Genomic DNA, 13,114 nt, shown 5'->3' with positions numbered 1-13,114 from the left:
AATCGAATGGAGCGAATTAAATCTCATGCAGCAATCGATGAATGGAAATTCCATTATTGAACCTTATGGAGTTCTAGAAAAATCTGATTGGTTCGATTCAATGTTGTTGATTATAATTGTGATTATGATTGCGATATCATGCTCTTTGAAGTCGAAAATAATGTATAGTCAAATTTCAAATCAAAGTCGAAATGAATCATGGGTAATCAGCACCACCGCGCTACGACTTTATGTTGGTCTAAATTTTTGGATGTTTTTGCGTCTAACCAACAAGAAGTCGTTATGAAGGCGTAACCGATTACCCATGATTCATTTCGATAGTGAAATGGCTTATTGGTTGAATATTGATTTACCCTCTGAAATGATGGTGATACTCGATCAAACTTCAATCTATGATATTCATGACGTAATGTTTTCTACGGAAATACCCTGGTTTTAGCCAGTAGCAGCAAATTTAAACTAGACAAAAGTTGTATAAAATTTGCCACTACTGGCAAAAAACCAGGGTCTTTCCGTAGAAGACATTACGTCATGAATATCAAGAATTGAGTTTGACGATTGGGAATCATTTTACCAATAGCGATGGTGCTTGACATCTACTGCAAATCCAATCTATCTACATCCACTTTTTTACAAACTTCTCAATTTTTTAATTCTATCGATGGGTATCAGCGCTATTAAGAAGTAATATACAAATAGGGGGTTAAAGTACGAGTCTTAACTAACTTTACATAGTTATGTCTAATATCATCTTGATATTAAGTTTACTGGAAAGATTATTTTCAGGGTCTTTTGGAGGATTTACATGTCTAAAAAATATAGAAAGTTTTTGATGAAACGTTTTTAATCTCAGATTTTAAAGCTTTCCGAATTTGGACTAAATATTTAAAATTTTTAAAGACAAATTCTAAACAAGGCATAAATCTGAGGAGGTATTCATATTCATCTAATCCTAGCCCAACACCCCAAAAACGAAATTTTGATCAAAAATCTTTCCATTTAGTGTTAAATCATAGATCTTAATAGATCTTATCGGAGTTTTTGATTTTTCTAAAAAAAACGATGCATTGTGGGATTGTTTCGGGGTATTATTATCCCAAAATGCATTGCTGTTTTAGAAAAACCAAAAACTCCGATAAGGTCTATTAAGCTCCATGCGAGTACTGAAGGATTTTACTGGGTCAGAAGACAAAAAGATCCTAATCCAAAGCGATACTCCATCTACATTTTCCTTTTCATCGGTGCAGAGATAGCATATACTCTCTTTTATAAGAACCAGTAAGTTTTTGTTGAGACTGCAAGTGTTCTTATTTTTGCATTTTGAGCTTCTCCAACCTCTATAACCCAAATATCGAAAACTCTTACACGTTTTTTTTGTAAGAAAATCCAAATTTTTCAAGCCGAGCTACGCGTTTTTTTTACAAAACAAAAGATATAGTTTCGAGGCAAAAATTTAAGAACATTTAAGAAAATTTTAAGAACATTCTAAGAACATTTCAAGGCTTTTCATGGAACATGCAATTTTTTAGAAAATTACACAAAAATACTCATAAATACTCACATAATTGAAGAACATTTTTAGCTTATCACCTCAAAAGCTAAGAACACCTGATGACTCAAAGAATTAATGATATCTTTTCCGTGTTGCATAGCAACATTTTAGTGAGATCTTACAATACAAGGAAAGCAATATGTATGTCTCTTTTTGAGAGTGGTCGAGTCTGTTTACATAGCAAAATTTTAGAAATTAATTTCCTTTGTTTTACACGTTTTTTTATTAGAACCCAGTTTATAAGAACATTCAGGCTGAAATTCGTCAAAAATTTAGAACATTGTAAGAACATGCCCAGCCTCAGTTTGGAAAAAAATGACAAGAAACTACAATTTTTCCCTCTTTTCAAGCAGTTTTAACCGAACTTAGGGATGGGTTTTTTGAAATCGAGAGTCAAATATTGTCCAAATTTTACCAATTTTAAGTGCTCTTTTTTTTGCATGATATTGCGATTTAGAGTAGTCTGAAAAGTTAAGAACGCATTTAAAAACATTTTAGGCTGAAAATGGTCTTCACTCAGTGACACGCCCCTATACATATGACCTATCCGCCTGGAATCTCAAATATAAACATGCTGCAATTAAAACAACACTATCATAGACGTACACAATATCACCAATAAACAAACTATGTTCTCCACACCAAATTAACATATTTTTTCACTCAGTTGAGCTTCAATCAACACGCTGCCATATTATATATGACAATAATGTTTGAAACCTAATTTGCTTATATCCTTATGAGCTTAATTATCTAAAGATATAAGTTAAGAAACTTTGATGATGACTTCAAACTTTGGCTTATTTTTCCCTTTTGAACCACCATTGTCTTTTAGTCATTTTAAAATCTTTTTTCACTTTTATTGTGCCCAAATTTTCACTTCTTGCAAAATTTTAATGATGAAGGAGTTAGTTTCAGAGATTAAGTTTGCTTTTTTCTTTATAGCTGTGCTTATAAAAAGAGCCAAAATCAAAAACATTCAAATTCATTTTCTTAAATGGCGTCTTAATAATTATCTTTTCAGAGTTAATTGACCTTAATAAAGCTGAGCTCAGAAGCATGGTTCGATTTACAAAAACCCATCAAAGAAGCTTTTACAGCATGATCTATGACAATTCACTCTTCGAAATTAGGTATACGTTTTTTATATTGATAAGAACAAATTATATGCGAGAACACAAGTTCTGAGTTAGAAAAAGTCGAGGAATACGTTCTTCATTTGAGATCGTACAACACATTCTTGTTTTTACAAGAACAATTTTATAAGAACATCTAAGATTTAGCCAGTCAGCTAAAGAGAACAACTCTAGCCTCGTTTTAAAAATCACTAGTCTATATTCCTTATAACCAACTTGATAGCTATAACAACCTCTCACATTCTTTCCTTATCAGAACATTTGTATAAGTGTAATAAGGCTCAAAATCGTACAAAAAACTAAGAACAATCTGAGAACTTCTCAGCCTAAAATTTAAAGTTTCAAAATTTAAAGGTCAAAATAATAGAATCAGGTATAAAGCATAAAATACTTAAAAAGTGCTAAAAAATAAAAACAGCTGAGCCTCCAAAATGATGCAAGTCCTATCAGTGTACTTCTTGCAAAGCAGAAAATCAACATATTATTCAGTCGCGACCACATGGACAAATGGAACTATGGAAATACGTATATTCAACACTTTATTTCAATGTACTGACAGATTGAAATCGATATACGAGAGATATATTTGATTTAAATTTATTTGTTGAGTTACAAGATCCGACTCAATGATGATCCTAATTTGTGAGATATCATATTGACACAGTTATCACTGAAATTGATATTTCTTTGTAGCTAATAGTTTTAGATGCTCAAAAATACTCATTTCTTTACAAAAACAAACTATATAAGAACATTTTAAGACTTTGTGGACTCTGAAAAATTACACAAAAAAAGTCACAAAATGGTGAAAATAAGAATGTTTTAAGACATTTTTAACATTTTAGGCTTAAAAATCAAAAAGTTAAGAACATCCGAAGGCTTTGAAAATTTTGGATGTTTACTTAAAAAATTGTGTAGACGAGGGGTAAAAGTCACTCAAAAAGAGGGGTGAAAGGTGTATGCTTGACCTTTAGTTTTTCGTTTCTAGAAGTATTCAGAAATGTAAATGTCCCGGTGACATTTTTTTCAATTGAATGTTGAACGAAATTTTGGAAAGATAGCCGTAGGTAGCCTTATCGTCGTTCCGGTAATTTGGAAGTTTCTGGAAGGCCTTGCATAAACAGCAAGCATAGCGAGGTAAACACTCAACATATGATCGTATACTGTCCTGCAAAATTTTGTCCGTTTTATCAAACCAATCTATCCCAACTTTCAACTTCGATAACGAATTTCCAGACCAATTTCAAGGTTTAAAAGTCGTCAATATAAAGAGAAAAACATCACATATTTTAGACTCTCAAAGTGCACAAAGGATATTTATTTGTTGATGGATTTCATGTTTATTATACAGTGGAGTCTCCATAACTCGAACCTCTATATCTCGAATGTGTCCTTAACTCGAACAAGTTTTTTAGTCCTTCCATTTAGCAATGCGTTGTAAATCTGACTCCATAACTAGAAATTTCCTTAATTCGAACAAATATACGTTCCCCGTTCGCGTTCGATTTATGAAGACTCTACCATAGTTTACAAGTGTCGACTGTAATTCCAAAAAAAAGCAGGAACTAGCGCATAAATATTCAGCAACTCAGACCACGTTCACACGCCACGTTCTGAAACACTATAGCGAGTTTATGTATTTGCACTTTTGAGGACGGTAAAGTGCCTGAAGCGATTTGGAAAAACCCACTTTTCTGAACCGCAAAATCGAGGACGGTAAAAGTGCTGATTAACCGTCGTCCTCAGTTGGTCATGATCTAGTCAAATTAGAACCTTACCGTCTCCGTCGCTGAAAAACACACTACCGAGTTTATGTATTTGCGCTTTTGAGGACGGTAAAGTGACTGAAGCGATTTGGAATAACCCGCAATTCTGCCCCGCAAAATCGAGGACGGTAAAAGTGTTGATTTACCGTCGTCCTCAGTCAGTCATGATCTAGTCAAATTAGAACTTTACCGTCTCCGTCGCTGAAAAACACACATACATAAACTCGGTATTTACATAAACTCGGTAATGTGAACGTCAAAGTTGGAAACGTCAAAAAAGAAGACATTTCAAAGCAAAATATATCGAAGTGGTTTCACTTTCCATTGGAACGAAACTGTTCCGTTTTCTTGCTCTGAAACGTTCCTAAATGAGTATGAACACTTCCTATCCGTAACAAATACCACACCGGAGCAATACATCTGAACATAGTCTCATACTATCAGCATCTGAAAACAAAATCAGTCAAAACAGAGAATGCAATGCTATCCATCAATCGATCGACTGATCCATCTCAAAAAAAAAAAGTTTAAATCGTCGGCGGTTAAAATCAAACAAAATTATCATCAATCAGATATCCATATAGTTCTACAATCTATTTAATATCTATTTTTCTTTAAATACCTTTCTTAAATCTATCATGAGGTTTTATTTTGAGTTTGAAATAGATATGAGGATTTTGATCCGATTATTTCTCACCTTACAAAACAATTTTGGCTCAAAAAATTATTTTTATTGACGTCTTTCAGTAGATGAAAGCTTGAAGCAGAGACACATAGACAAACATTGTTGTTTTTATTTATTATGCATATTTATACAGTGGACTCTGTAATTCGAACGGGGAATCTTCTTTTTCGAATTGCAGAGAGATTAAACGATGCTATCGTCCGTTAGAGCTATAGTAAACGCGGGAAAAATATATGCGAAGTAGAGTCAAGACGTCAGGGTGGTTTATAGAAAAAATAGCGGCGGTAGAGTTTCGAACAAACAGTAAACACTACCGCCACTGCTTACTCCGCCCCGGGCTAACCGCCCTTTCACAAATTTTTTCCCGCCTTCCTAAACTATTGTCTTTTTTGGTGATCTTGTGTAGACGATAGGAACGTCTACTTAGTGATTCGAATTATAGAAAGAGGTTTTCTATCTTGACGGACTGAAAACAAGTTCGAATCATAAAAAGATTCGAACTTTGAATAAGCAAGAGTTTACTGTATAACAGACTGTAATCTTTATAATTGGACTGTATTCCAGAAACCCTGATGTCTCTGTGTGCCATTTTATCTGGTATTTTGATGGCGGATAAGGCAGGCTCCCCGCTAAAGCTCAAAATTCCCATCAGGCAGAAATGAGAGTCGGCATTTGACGTACTGCACCCCCTCGTTGGTTCTATTGTGCTTGTGCGTAAGACTGAAATAATTTTGGATTGGTCCACCAATCTTCGTAAATGCTGCAAAATTCTTGACGCAGTCTGGCAAAATTCCGTAGTCCAAATCTTGCAGATGTTGAAAATTAAATTTTCCTGATCTCCAGAGCTTTAGTGTGTTGGAAGAAAATTTCTACATAGAGTGCCAAAACTGCTTCAGTGGAGAAACCTCTCTATACCAAATAATTTCATAGAGAAATTAAATCAGTTAAACGCCTAAACAAACAACGATGCCTACTTAGATCTTTATGTGTTATAGAATCATTATCGTAAGCCATCAGAGATGCATAGAATCTTATCCGCAATCTATATTTCGAATCGCGTAATGTGCCTCTCTCAAATTGGAATGTCGTCATACTAATTTTCATTTCATTACGCTTACTTTTTCTTTAAGAACAAGATTCTGACAAAAGCAATAGTCTAGAATGAAACCAAAAGCATTGGATATTAAATGTTCTTTTTGCCTGAATGTTTATCTGTTAAGGCTCTCTAAGTGATGTGAGAATAATTTCAAAGCTACAATCAGTGCAATAGTATTTGGCAGTAAACACTGATTTTTGATGTTAAAACTTATTTTCCCTCCCCCCAAGCTTCAATGGTTGAGTCTGCAGCCGTCTGCAGCCCTGTTGCCTTTTTCAACCATTGAAATTAGGGGGTGAGGGGATTTAAAAGAGGGAAGTGAGTAAATTCAGTGTTTCTTTAGGCTGGTGCCAATATATAATTGCACTGATTGTAGAAACCCTAAGCTGCAAAAAATCAATGATTCAATCATTCTCCTTCATTCTAGACTCGAGTCTGTGTGCCTGACGCATTGAGTTTCAAGCCCGAAGGACTAGAGGCGAGACTCCTGGATGGGAAATGAAACCACTTATTTTCCATCCAGAACGCCCGCGCGTAGTTTTTACACAAACGCCGGATTGAAACTAAAATCTATCGCTAGATTTCAAAAAATGTAGCCCTCCAAAACAAAAGAACCGATACAATCCGATACAATCCGTCGTCATGATTACGGCGCGTTCTATGCGCGTTTTGGATGGAAAAAAAGTAAGTTCAATTTCTCTTGCCTGAGAAGGGTTAAATGTTTCGCCTCTAGCTCTTCGGGCTTGACACTCAAAGGCCTGACGCGCATGACTTTCAGTCGATTTTGGGTGTTCTAATAAACAGCAGAGACATGTATTATGCTGTCACAACATTATTAATTCGTAGAGAGACGATAATCTAATCCGATGATTATCGTTCATAATTTCTTAAAATCGCAAAGAAAATTTACATTTATTCTGATGGTTTAAATTAATCCGCAAAGATCAGCTTAACTTGATGTTTGAGAGTGGTCAAGATTCTGTAAGATAAATGCTCAGACGTCCAACAGGATCTGTATTATGTGACTGATTTATATCATTAATATCGCAGTGATTATGTCTTGTGTAGGTTTACCATCAATTTCAAAACTGCAATTTGTATTTGCTTAATTTGCCTTAAAACGGCTCTATTTCAGACTGATTTTGCCTAGAAATGAGGCTATTGAAAGTGTGAATCGTGATATTTTGAAAATAGCTTTTTATTTGAAATAAGTTAGGGACCATGGCCCCGGATTATGGTCCATGAACCCGGTATTGAACTCTAAACATTGCACACCGTAGTTAATTGACCTATCTTTAAGTTGTTTTGTCTGTCATGCCATCAATTATTGCTTTAACTTTTTTATATAGATCTTTTACATAACCTCCTCCTTCTGTTTATCAGTAGCCCTGTACCTACAGAGTTTCCTTAACCATAGCACAAGTAAAAAAGCCAAGGATACAATACCAGACAGGAAATCGGCCAATGAAATACAAACATTAAAGCTACGATGTACTTAAACAAGCAGAACTCCTTCCCCGTGGATCTTTGGCTGAAAGTTTTCTTTCGCACACACTCCAAAGAAGCAATTTAAAACGTCAAATTCAGGGACCAATGTTAAAGCACTTTACCCTGACCATTGAAAATTTCGACAGCAACATATCCATGTTCTAACATATCCATAAGTAAAATGTATAAAAAGTGATAGAAGCTTCTCTTGGTGATGTCGACAATGCTATCTTCCTTCAATTAATCTTTTTTAATTAGAGATAAGCCTAATTTTATTAAGCTAATTTATTCCCATCGTCCCCGTGTATTGCTGTTCTTACGAATAAAATATAAAAAAGAAAGGTTAATCAAACAGTTTCGATGCACTGTTTCGACACTCTGTATGATCATCAACTAATTGTTAACCTGAGATCAGATTGTGATTATTTTCTGCCCACTACGCTGAAGCTCTAAAGGGGTGGGTGAAAACATACAATCTGACGAATATGCAATCTCGAAATCGTAAGGACTGTGTTCGTCTAAAAGGACTGGGGATGACAACAAAGTTGCGTGATTGTGTTTGAATAGGGCACCGTATCAGTTTTTGACTTTCTGACGCACAACAAGATTCTTGTTGTAGAATTTTCCGCGGTAGGACTATTTTCCTCAGATGTATAATTTTCAAGCGCCTTTAGAGGTTTACCGTGCGCGTAAGAAAATTATGAACAGCTGTTATCAGGTTACTAATTGTAAGTTCATTCCAAGCGACAGTGGTGTAACTAAAGATAAAGCTACGATGCACACGCTATGCTCAATTTCGTGCCAAATCTTGTCAAGAACCAACCTCGATCCCTGCGTATTATCAGCTTTTTGATTCTAACTGATAGCGCTAGATAATACCCTGGCATTGGCTGGTTTTCGAACGCGAAAGATTACGTAAATCAAAAACAAACGTCAGATTTCATTCGTTCTTCTTTTTTGAAGTTGTTGCATTGCATCAGCCAACACCAGGGTATTCTCTGGCGTCAATCAGTAACGTAAATAAAGCCTGGGATACACGGGAACGAGGTTGGTCAAGAACTTGGTACATCGGTCTAACTAATACTTGATAAAGTGAGATTGTAGAAATCCAGGGAGATAGACCGGTACCCTTTACCCTACATTCTGGTTGATTGCTTTTGAGGACGAAGCCTTTCTGTTTATTCTCCAAGTGTAGTTACTAGTCTGTCCAGATATAATTGGCAGTGGAAACAAGAATGCCTGTAACTTTTGATAGTCAAATGTAATTAAGGAAATTTTTTTTGCTTGTTTTAGAAAATCAAAAGCGCTATATTTCAATGTATTTTTGGTTGAAAAATTCGCGATTTTTAGCGTTTAAATTTGCGATTGCAAAAATTGAGCTTTTTTTCTACTTATGCTATAACGTTCATTTTTACACCAGTGGTAGTTCAACCTTAGGTTAAGAAGTTTATTAAATTTCAAGGCAAACTGAAAAGTCCTTCGGAAGATATGGGACCCGAAATACCCCTTGGTAGCACTTTTCTGTGAAATATCAAATCTCCAACTTATTACTAAAAACAAAAAATACATTGAAATATAGCGCTCTTGATTCTCTAAAACAAGCAAAAAAAAATTCCATAATTATATTTGACTGTCAAAAGTTACAGGCATTCTTGTTTCCACTGCCAATTATATCTGGATAGGCTTTAGTTGAATAAATTTCGTGCTCCCTTCACTAGCGTAACAGTCCAGACTTATGTTTTTAGTAGGGACACTGAATATCTACTTTGGAAAATTGCCTCGCCTGTCTGCTACAATTTAGGTCCCCCACGCTTCTGTAGCCGATTGTTTATTCAAATGATGAATATAAGTTGGCAGAAATTCAATACAACAACATCTTCCTACTCAAAACAAAGACTTCTTTTCAATACATTTCATGCGAACACTCTGTTTGCACACCCCCTCCCCACAGATCCACTGGGACCGCTTCCCACTGGAAAAAATGGCCAAAACTTCGTCCTCGGGTGGAAAAGTATCCTCCGATTTTTGTCCCAACTGAAAATAATCAAATAAACAAATCCTCACTGTAAAGTATTATGCTATCTTTCCCATCCCCACTAGATTTTCTAACTTGAAAATAAAAAAAATTAAACCCCCAACAATAAAGAACATAATATTAACCCCCGTCGAATTTCAGCTCGTTCAGTTCAGTTCTGTGAGAAAGGGGTGTCTTTTTCTAACTTTTTGCCTAAATTTTAGAGTGAGTGAGTAAGTGAATGAGTGGAGTAATTCTGAGTAAATTCTGAGTAAATTCTAACAATTAGAAAAGACAATATGGGAAGTAGGATCCTTAATTTAAGATTGCTTACTTACAAGGGTAAATCAAGAAAACTCAATTGTCAAAAGATCTTCATCAATACTTTAAACCCAATGAATGAAGCAAAAGATTTCGGTCGATCCGATTTATAATGTCTTCAAGTCTAGCATTAGAGTCTAGAATGAGACCAAATCATTGGATATCAAATGTTCTTTTTGTCTTGAATAGTTTTTCTCTATTGAAGTTTTCTACAAGTGGTGTGAGAATACTTTCAAAGCTAGAAACTCTAAGTCGCTGATACAGAGGAGTTATAAAACCAATGATGGAGAGGGGTAATTTACATATAAGGAATGATGATCTAATGGCAAAACTCTCCATCGTAAATGTTAATTTGTCTCCTTATCCACCGGCAAATCTTGGGGCACCCGACTGCGCACTAATTAATGGTTCGATAGTAGATTAATTAAGGGATTAATTTTCTTAATCATTTCAAGTATGCATTATTGAGATTCTTGCATCCTTTAAACCTGAAGTGTATTTGATAATGAGGCATATAAGTTCTCAGGAAATAGATAGTGGAATGGTATAGAGCAGTAGCGTGGTGGCAGGGGGTTGTTGTAGCACCGAAAGACAAGATGTTTGACTTTGATTACTAATTACACCCCTGTGTCACAGACCCGCTGGGACCCCAGACCCACAGGAAAATTTAGCAAAAATACCCTGAAATTTCAGCCCCACTAGGACATTGACTTTGATTTCATCCCCATTCGAAATTCAATATTTCAAAATTGCACTCCAAACCCATCCCCACTAGATTTTTTAACCTTGAAACAATAGAATAGAAATCCCCATTGGGATTTCAATAGGAGTTTTTATTTCCACTGAGGAAAAAAGTTCAACCGGACTGTGATACAGGGGTGTCTAATTTCGGCGCTCCTTGGCTATTCTACACCTTAGAATTAGCCGTTATTCAGCAAAAAAGAGTAAATTATACCTAAAGATTTCCGTGCTCTCTTCGCACGCTTATTTTTCACAAAGATATTCTATTTTAAAAGGGGAGCGTCAAAATCCCAACCTTCCAAAATTGCCTCCCCAGTTTCGGTCGACCCACCATGCTACCTTTCAAAGTCTGCTAAGGGTATAAGGGTGGTAAAATATATCTAGAATAAAATATATCTAGAAAAATCCCTGGCATCCTTGCCCAATTGTTATCCTTGGCAGCTTTATGGTTTCATTTCAATATTCCTGTTTGTACAAAGTTTTTTTCTTCGCAAAAGTAGATCCCATAACAGCGAATCCCCTTACACGAAATCCAAGTCACAGACACGTACAAATTTACTAATCCTGGCAAATCCTACCGTGAGCATCACAGTTTTCACTCAACCTGTGGTGACGAACTGTAAGAAGTCTGTCAATCAATCACATTACAATAAAGAATCGAAGATGAAGAGTACATATCATCATGTTAGGCATAAGCAGATTATTATATCATTACATACTTTTGTATTTTCTAGATGCACGCTGAATAGAATCCTTGTATTTTATTAACCCTTTAAGTGCCAATGTCGTATATATCAGCAGTTTGAATTAGAAATCGTCATTTTTGGTATAATTCGTAGGAATTGGATTGGGCTTCATGGCTAAGCAAAAAAAAAAAATCAAAAGTAAGTCTTTTCAACGAGATTTTAAGCAAAAATTTGACAAAAATCCACTTTTTTAGGATTTTGACCGTCTTTTGACCATTTTTGGTTAACAAGTGATCCAAGAACCTCCATAGTTGGCCCTGTTTAACTTGATTCTGTCCTCCAGCGAATTAATTAGAAGTTTTACCATTGGGCACCTTTCTATCATCCCGGCAGGTCTGCGCAGGTCCCCTTACCTACCCCTTTCCTTAGTCGCCGCTTACCCCGCCCTTCCTGAATCGGGCGGCGCCGAAGGCGCTTAAAAGAAAGAGGAGACTCTAATCTATCCAACGGACTATAAACGAGCTTCTAACTCCTTCTAGATCCGGAGATACAAGCCTTTAAAGTTTGAACCAGCGATTTTCTTTAAAAAAATTACCGTGGCACTTAAAGGGTTAATGTTACACTGTGACACTCACGCGATAGGAAAATCCTCATTCTTAACGTCCATAGAATCTCAACAACTGTGTTAAATACCTAAAGAGGGATAAAAAAAGAGCAATGATGCACTTGAAAAGAGGATTTGCAACTTCTTTGTTTGTTTTTGACAATGCAGACACGAACGGTTTTTCTAGGATGCAGGAAACTAGAAATCTTAACTTTTTCTATCATAGAAAGTAGAAAACTTTGCCCAAAGGGCCGAAAGAGTCATATATTTGGTAAATTTTTGTCAGAGAAATAATAGTTCAAATAATACTTTCGGATAGGAGCCTCATTAGCACGATCGCACAAGATTAGTTACTCTTTCGAATGTCTTGCTTGCCAGGAAAATTTATCTAAATACAAGCATTGCTGTTTTTTTTTATAGATATACATGGCTGTATTACGGTAACCGACAACCGAATGTACTGAAACAAACATAAGAATAAAGAATAAAGGTACTGTTTGTTAAATGCACGCTTTTTTTATAAGAATATATTCTATAAGAATATCAGGGTGAAAATCGGCCAAAAGAAATGTAATTTTAACCCAAAAGTTCACTCAAAAGTCCAAAACTCTCAGATTGATAATTTCTCATGTTTGTAAAAAAGTCAAGTCTAAAAAAGTAAGAATACGTTAAGAATATTTCACCCTCAATTTTGGCACTTTCTTAAGAATACTTGACCCTCGTCCAAAGTACACTATTCTTATAAAAAAAGTGTAAAATTCATTCACATGTTCTCACTTTGGCAATCATACACCCCGTCTCATAGCCCCGGTGGAGCCTTTTTATCAGAGACAATAAAGATTCCTATTGAAATCCCAATTGGGATAGAAATTCTATTGTTCTAAGGTTAAAAAGATCCGATGCGGGATGGTTTTAAAGTGCATTTTTCAAACATTGAATTTCGGGTGGGGATGGATGAAATCAAAGTCAATTTCCCAGTGGGGCTGAAATTCCAGGGTATTTTCCCACTGGAAATGAATTTTTTG

General features: G+C 35.5%; 1 protein-coding gene and 1 long non-coding RNA gene across 2 annotated transcripts in view; one reads left to right on the top strand and one right to left on the bottom strand.

The window, feature by feature from the left end:
* Positions 1 to 13,114, bottom strand: part of LOC136804606 (bifunctional peptidase and (3S)-lysyl hydroxylase JMJD7-like) — a 243,570-nt gene that overhangs the window by 192,680 nt on the left and 37,776 nt on the right. The window lies entirely within an intron of this gene.
* The window catches only part of LOC136804610 (uncharacterized), a 67,887-nt gene that overhangs the window by 32,536 nt on the left and 22,237 nt on the right, over positions 1 to 13,114 (top strand). The window contains exons 2-3 of the long non-coding RNA XR_010846284.1: positions 2,577 to 2,685; positions 12,510 to 12,579. This is a non-coding gene — a long non-coding RNA (uncharacterized lncRNA). The remainder of the gene's footprint in view (positions 1 to 2,576; positions 2,686 to 12,509; positions 12,580 to 13,114) is intronic.

Source organism: Clytia hemisphaerica, unplaced genomic scaffold (genome assembly GCF_902728285.1).
Source record: "Clytia hemisphaerica strain Z4C2 unplaced genomic scaffold, Clytia hemisphaerica genome assembly, whole genome shotgun sequence".
Lineage (NCBI taxonomy): Eukaryota > Metazoa > Cnidaria > Hydrozoa > Leptothecata > Clytiidae > Clytia > Clytia hemisphaerica.
Note: the sequence above shows the minus strand (reverse complement) of the source record. Positions and strands in the feature narration are given on the sequence as shown.